We start from the raw sequence: 7,818 nt of genomic DNA, 5'->3' as shown, positions 1-7,818 counted from the left end.
TTGATACCAGGCGTATGCACAGACGTTCCAAAATAAACTATCCCTCCCTTTAAAGAAATAATAAAATCATCAGATACAAGTGGATGGTAGAATGCTTCTCAGAATTTAGGCAGACAAGGTTCTTTGGTTAAATGTGATATCTTTTATTAGACCAACTAAATAGTTGGGGGGAAAAATGTTCTTTGCAAGCTTTCGGGCACAAATGCCCTTCTTCTGGCATTGGAGAGAGTCTGTTGTTGGTTTGTGTGTGTTCCTCGGTAGATTAGAAACTGGGCTGTAATCTTCCCAGGAGAGCACCCAAACCAACAGCAGACTGTCTTTGATGCCTGAAGAAAGGTGTTTGTGCCCGAAAGCTTGCAAAGAACAAATTTTCCAACTATGTAGTTGGTCTAATAAAAGATATCACATTTACCCAAATAACTTTGTCTGCCTATGTCCTTAGATGAACGTGGCTACAAGCAATAACCTTGCTCAGAACTTTACAGGCATGGCTGATGCTATTTGCAAAATTTTGTAGAGATTCTGTAGATCCCAGTATTAATAGTGTAAAGAAAGAGAAGGGGAAAGAAGGTGTGTTTTCCCTGCTGATAACTATTACTTTATTCAGGCCTGATTTCTTTGTTGAAGTGTAGTAACACGGGCTAAAGTATTAACCAAGGAAGCTACAGCTTCTTTTTCCCTGGTACTGATATGGTCCCCATTAAGATAGTATCTGAGGGTCTTAGAACACATGCATTGGAAAAGAATTGCATGTAGAAGGGAAATGCTATTTCCATTTTGCAGATAAAAGAACTGACAAGCTAAGTGGCAGAGGTAAGGTAAGTAACTTGTCCAAGGTCACACAGCAGGTCACAAAGCTAAGACTTGAATTCTATTTTCTCAAGTATGAAGCTGATGTGATTGCCACTAGATCAGCCTCTCTCTCCTTAACCCATTTCATCTTCTGGTGACCTAGAAATTGGGCATTGGTGGCAATTCTGTATGTTTTATTTATAAGATGAGTTCCACTGGGTTAAGTCAAGCTGATTACTGACATACCTGGGACAAGCAGATTTGGCCCCAACTTCTCCTGAAATTATACAAGATAGTGTTTAATGGGTTATATCAGACCTTTAGAGCTTGTAAGAAATCTTCCTCCAATCAATACTATGCTACTGTAGCTAAAATATTCCTATTGGAATGAAGAAATTATGACATGAAAAAAAGTTTGCTCTCCAAATCCTAAATTTACTGTTCACATTCTATTTAGATAGAAAAACCAGAGGTGCAATAGCAAGATGAGTTGAAACTCCCCTATGTGATAAAAGTCAACACTTGCTCAAAGATTTTCTTCTGTAATAGAACAGGTTGCTAGGAAATCTAGCTCTCTGACAGCCACATTGTAATACTAAGCTGAGGAATGCATCCTAGAGGAGGAAATTTCCCAGGTGAAGAAATGTCTGCAGGAAGACATGTTAGACTATTGCATATTGTCTGAACCTTAGAGCATGTGAACCTGCTGTTTCTTTGGATGGCTGTTTGGAATGGCTTTGAGACAGATACATTGGAGCATGTTCTGAGTCATTTTCTCAACAGTTTTGTACTGCCATGTTTAATAACAAGAAACAAATCTTCTGTCAAGGGAAAAAATCTGTTCTATGAACTCCAAGGAGGTAGATTTCGTGTTTGGTTGGTTTGTTACAAAGAAATTGGGGTTGTAGTTCTAGTCAGATAAACTGAAACAAACCTTGTTATGTGGCTGGGGAGATTAGGCTTTACTGAGACTCAAAGCTAAAAAAGAAAAAAAGGAAATAGCTTGTGAAAAAGCTTGCAGTGAAATGAGGTAGCTGAACAGTTAGTAAATTAATTGTGAAATAAAATTCCTACATTGCTAACTTGAGGAAAGACCAAAAAAACCCCAGACCTGATTTTTATCAAGAAAAGCCCCCAAACCATGGAGATGCCAAGTTCCTGTAGGATACACTGGTAAAAACAAGGCATGCATTACATAAAGATGTTATGGGGTGACTGCCTGACATCTTCAGTATTGAACTGAATCCACTTGACCTGCTGGAGTTCTATTTGTTGTCTTCTAAGAGCTGGTGTCCCTTTCCATGATGTACCACAACAGTTCAAACTTGAGGGAAAACAGGCACGGGGAAGGAATCACAGGAGATATCATCTAGCCAAAGAACCTCCATAGAGGGAAATGAGGAAGCGGAACTGAACTACCCTAAGTCAGTTTGATGACAGGTTGATGCAATTCAATTTTAAGTTGGCCAAAGGTATTACAAAATGTGATTGGGAAGACCAGTGCTTCAATTTTAAGGAATTGGAGACTAAAATACAGTCTGCAAAATGGAAGCTTTTTCCATGAAAGAAAGAAAAAATTCTGGCCTGCTGTAGTAAGTTATTTCATTATGCAGGAAGTGTCCACGGCATTTATTATTAGTGGCTGTTTCTACCATTTCCAGTTTGTCAGGATTACGAATGGGTAACAGCCTAAAATAGACATTTAATGTACTAAGACCTCAAAATACCACATTTATGCTGTAATTTAGGCTGAATATTTGCCTTTGTTACTGAAGGTTAAGCACAGCAACTTTCACTTTCTTTCTTCCCCTGTCCACCAAAACACATATACACATGCATACACACACAGGCACAGAAAGATAGAAAGTTAGGGTTGGAAGGGACCTCAGGAGGTCACATCTAGTCCAACCCCCTACTCAAAGCAGGACCATCCCCAACTATATCATCCCAGACATGGTTTTATCTAGCCAGGTCTTAAAAACCTCCAAGGATGGAGATTCCACAGTCTCTCGGAGAACTTCTTCCAGTGCTTTACTACCCTCCTCATGAGAATGTTTGTCCTAATATCTAACATAGACACAGACAGGGTCTTCAGGCTTTTCCCTTAAAGAGAACCATGTGTGGATTAACTGAATTAAAACTCTTCAGTTAAACATACGTCTCTCTTTTTATACCTTTAATGAGTATGGTGAATTAAACAGTTTTCTCATTCTTTTGTTCACCAACAGGCCTAATTTTTGACATGCCAATTTTAATCTATTCATTTCCAAAATCATATTTTTTTTTCATTTACTGTCACAGCTCTGCTTATCCCTAAGTACAGGCACTTAAGGGCCTCTTTCCAGTCCCTAAATAATGGAAATGGGCCCTTGTGTAAATAGGAAACAAGTTCCAGTTATATTTCTTTGGTATAATTAAAATGAAAAAAATCAGACCAACTGAACAGACTCAGGCTAACAGGAAAGTCACAGAAAAACTATCCTGAAGTAAAGTTTCTAAAAGAAGTCAGCAGCATAGGGATAAATACCCATCTTTGATGACTTCAGTATTAAATTTTATTTATTATATGCACTTCAGTAAACTCTCCTTGAAACACCATGGAACTGAAAATAAACCTTCATCAAAGGGGAAGAGAGTCTCTTCCAGACTTCTTAATCGAAGTATTAATTTTTCAACCTTTCATTAATAAATGTTGCATTTTAACATAGAGAATTAAGAATAAAATAACACAGTTACCTGTGCATTCCATGTTTATAAAGTACAATATTTAATAGCACTGGTGTCACTGTGCTGCAGTTTGCACCCTTTATACAAGCAACACTAGCTGTTTAATGTGTCATAAAAAGACAAAACTATTTAAAATTCTAGTAGTGCCTTAGCAAAAACTTGAGATATTTGTTAATAATGCTGACACTATACTTCATCTAAACACCATTAAATTTAATGGGAGTCTTTTTGTTGACTTCAATGACTTTTGGATCGGTTCACTGTCAACATGAATGAAGTATATATCACCCTTATTTTTCAGAATATTAATACCTTTTAATGTATTACACAAGTGGACTTGTATATGACAGTTAATTTAATGGTCATCAAAGTTGTGAACTTTTGAAAATGGTACTATGGCACCACAATCCAGGAGTCCTGGTTTGTAATCCTGGGTTAATCACTAAACTACAGGGTGTTCTTTAGATTATTAATGAGTCTCACCATGCCTCAGTTTCCTCATTTGTAGAACAGCGAAGGTCATACTGTCCTATTCTTAAAATACTCTGAGATTTACTAATGAAAAGCACTCTACAAGAACAAGGTCAATATTTGTCCACACAACAGGTTCACCATATGTCTCTACCACCACACTTCTGCTGTGATATAAGTGAAATGCCTTTAGGGGTGAGAAGACAGACACAGTAGTTTGCTCTCCTAGTTCATTCAGGCGTTTTCATTTCTGTTAAGACAGCAAAGGTTTTCAGTTAGCCCCTGTGATGTGGGTGCCCATCTACTAGGAACAGGAATGAGGAGAAACACATTGTTTAAGGCTCAGAATTAAAATACTTGTGTCTGAGTCTTGGGTTCTAACACACTCAGATTGGCTATGCCAACATAGTAAACTTACCCTCTCCAGCAGTAGGGCTCTAAAACATGTGCTGCACCAGGTTATCTGCTGCCTAAACCAGAAGCCATGTAGCTATGTTTGTGCAGTTGCACTGCTGGACTACTTAGCTGAGGGTAGACTGTGCACTCTGCAGTGGTAACTGGCTCACCCCAAGCACCAGCTGGAAAGCCCATTCAGTGCAACACAGTGAATGAGGGCACCTGTGCTGGACTTGATACATTAACCATGTAATTAAAGCCTGTAAGTCTTTGGATGTCATATGACTTCTCTCTGACATATTGTACCCATTTATAAAATGAAGACTGAAATATTTCTCTCTCACACAGGGATGCTGATATATGTTTGTATGCTGTTCAGATACTTAAGGACAACAGCTTATACGTATTAAACACATCAAAGAGAAAACACTGAGAGTGACTTTCAGTTGTTGCAGATCTGGTCATTCATCCTAATGACTAAGCAAGGTTCCTCTCCTGTTACCTGTTTCCCAGCCCATCCAGTTCCACTTAATAATTTTAATAAATAATAAATACCAGGGCATTTGTGCTGTAGCATAACCAAGATTCTGTGGGCTGCTTCTGATAAACTCAGTCTAAAGTATATGGCATGGTATGAATTTTGTCTCTTCCTGCTGTGATGAACTCTTCAACTATTTCACTCATTTTTTACCACTAGACATACTCATTTTGTCCTCCTGTGAATGCTGGAATCAGTGCTGGTGCAGCTGTGCCAATTGTAGACTAATGATAGTTTAATTAGGGGTATCCCTAACCATATACAAAACCTGAGTTTACAAGCTGTTTCTGTTTTTGTTTTTTGGGGCAGTATCATGTCTTGTTGCTATATTTTTTCCCCCTGCATATAAGACAGCTTCTAATGAAAACTTGTCCTGGTAAAACCATTTTAGTAGCTCCCTTATTTAAAAAGAAAGGTTAAATAAACTGAAGGTGTTAGGTTAATCCTCTACTGGCCTTTTAAATAAGGTTTGACATAAGAAATAGGATCACTGTTGAGACAGATAAGACTCATCAGAGCAGCTTATAAAAATATGCATGTACATGTTCATTGGGACATGATGAAGGCAAGAGAGTGAAGGTAAAATATAGAAGGTGTGTATTCTGTGCTTGTTCTGCTGGAAGCACACAATGATTTATGAATGGAGAAGAGATGAAAAATGCATCTGTACTGGGATTTCAAACTGTGTTTGTTGTTACTTTGATGATAAGTTTCCGTCTCCTTGATAGCTCTTACTATCACAATGGGAAGTAGGGGGTGATGAGGAAAGAGAAAGCTGAATGAGAGGTTTGAGGGGATGAAAACAGTATCTACAGCACTGTTCAGTTTTTTCAAATTACCTATAGGACATTCCTCTTGAATGGATTTTTTTGTAAATGAGAATTTAAGATTTTTTTAAAGGAGCAATTGTTTTTTGATGTCAATTGTTGATTTCAAACTGATGTCAATTGCTTGATTTCTTCACAAGTAGGCACATATGAGCCAAGATAAGGGTACAAGGCTAGATCCACCTAGCAGGATTTTCCAAAGTGCCTACGTAACTTATGCATTCAAATATCTTTGAATATCTGAGCCCAAACCCCCTTGGGTCATGTGAATTCATGAGAAAATAAGTTTATATTACAAGGTATAAAATTTCTAGCTGATGGGGGAAGAGGGAAGGACACAAAATGGTGACCTGTAAGCAGCTAAGAGAGAAAGATAGTGGAGAACATAAAAAATATATATATGAAGGAAGGGAAGACAAAAGCAGCATATCATGTGTACCTGCTTGAGATCCTTCCTGGTCTGATGGTGAGGGTTACGCAATCTCACCAGTGTGCTAGTCCAAGAGTCTCTATGACAGGCTCACATATAAAAAGACAGTCTCTGAACCAAGAAAGAAACATGCAGGGTTTTCCCCCAAAGAATTGCAGACTCCCTTCTCCTATTTTGGTCTCCCACATCTCAGTTTTTATATCTCCAATGAGGGTGATGAATGGAACCATCTTTTCATTCTTATGTTTACTGATTAGGCCTAATTTCTGACATGCCAATTTTAATCTATTAATTTCTAAAATCATTCTTTTGTTTCTTTTCCTTCAGAGCCCTGCTTATCCTCAAGTACAGGATAAAGAGTTAAAAAAACCAGTGAATGAGCAAAACAAATGACTATCCTACTGAAGTGTGCAAGGAACCTACTTTAATTCATGTGCTAACATTCAGCCCTAGCATATTTGAGTCCCAGATGAGCAGCAGCAAAATTGGGAAAGAAGATTAGGACAATGAGCATGGGGATAAAGTGGCAGATGATTTCAGGCATCCAATTAAGTTTCCATCTATCAAGTTATCGGTATAGTAAATAATTAGTAGTGAGTTAAAAGCAATTGCACTAAATTATGCAAGTCATAAAAGACAAAGCTGACAAAGACTCTAGTGCCTAGTGTATAATGAATGCATTTTGGGTTCTGGATGCAGCACCAGAATAGGCTAATAACTACATAACAACAATCAGCAGCCACCTGGGTACCCTGTATTAAGTTGCAGTCTGACTAGTAGGGATCAGTAGAGTTGTTTAGCTCCAAGAATTGGGGAAAGGAAAGTCTCACTTAACAATAAAAGTATCTTATGTCACTTAAGCATCATGCCCTGCCCATATACATCCTGATCCTGCACCAGAGAGTTTTGTCTGTGATGTACATAGCACAAGAGTCAGACCTTTAGAGAATGGCATGATTAGGCAGTGCAAAAATTAGTCCAGCCTTCCTTGGCTATAAGGAGACTGCTCTGTATCACAACCATCTTTAGGGAATAAGGAATTTATCATCCCTCTCCACCCCCACGCTTCCAAACTCACTAAATGCCAATCCCTGTTTCAGCAGATGATCTACGAGGTAAAAAAAATGCCTAAGAATCAACCGCTAAATCCACAGGAAAAGTTTAAACCCAAGGACTGGTTGAAAAAATAAGAAAATAATTGTAAAAATACTTGCCTCTTTTCTATTTAAAATTGAAATGACAATTATCATTTGTCAAAATGTAGGTATGCATTTCAAAAGCTCTATATCTAATTGAAAACCTAAGTATATTATTTATAACCCTTTTTTATTTCATTTTTAAATGTTAATGACAACATTTCAGCAAAAATGAAATTCTGAAAATATAAACTATCTAATAAGCATATCTAATAAACATATCAAAAGATCTTTTCAAAAACTTAGCCAAATAGTTTGTTATTTTATAAATCATGTAACTTTTTGAGTGAATCTCCAACCCAATTATTTTATGTTTTAAAAATGCAGCCATCATCATTTTAGATATTGTGCTGAAACTGACAGCATTTTTCCATGCATTTTTAATTCTGTTTCTAAAATTGAATGAATTTTTTTGAGCCAACATATGAACATATTTTTTTT

This window comes from Gavialis gangeticus, unplaced genomic scaffold (assembly GCF_001723915.1).
Source record: "Gavialis gangeticus isolate Ggan-Ray unplaced genomic scaffold, GavGan_comp1, whole genome shotgun sequence".
In the NCBI taxonomy this organism is placed as follows: Eukaryota; Metazoa; Chordata; order Crocodylia; family Gavialidae; genus Gavialis; species Gavialis gangeticus.
Note: the sequence above shows the minus strand (reverse complement) of the source record.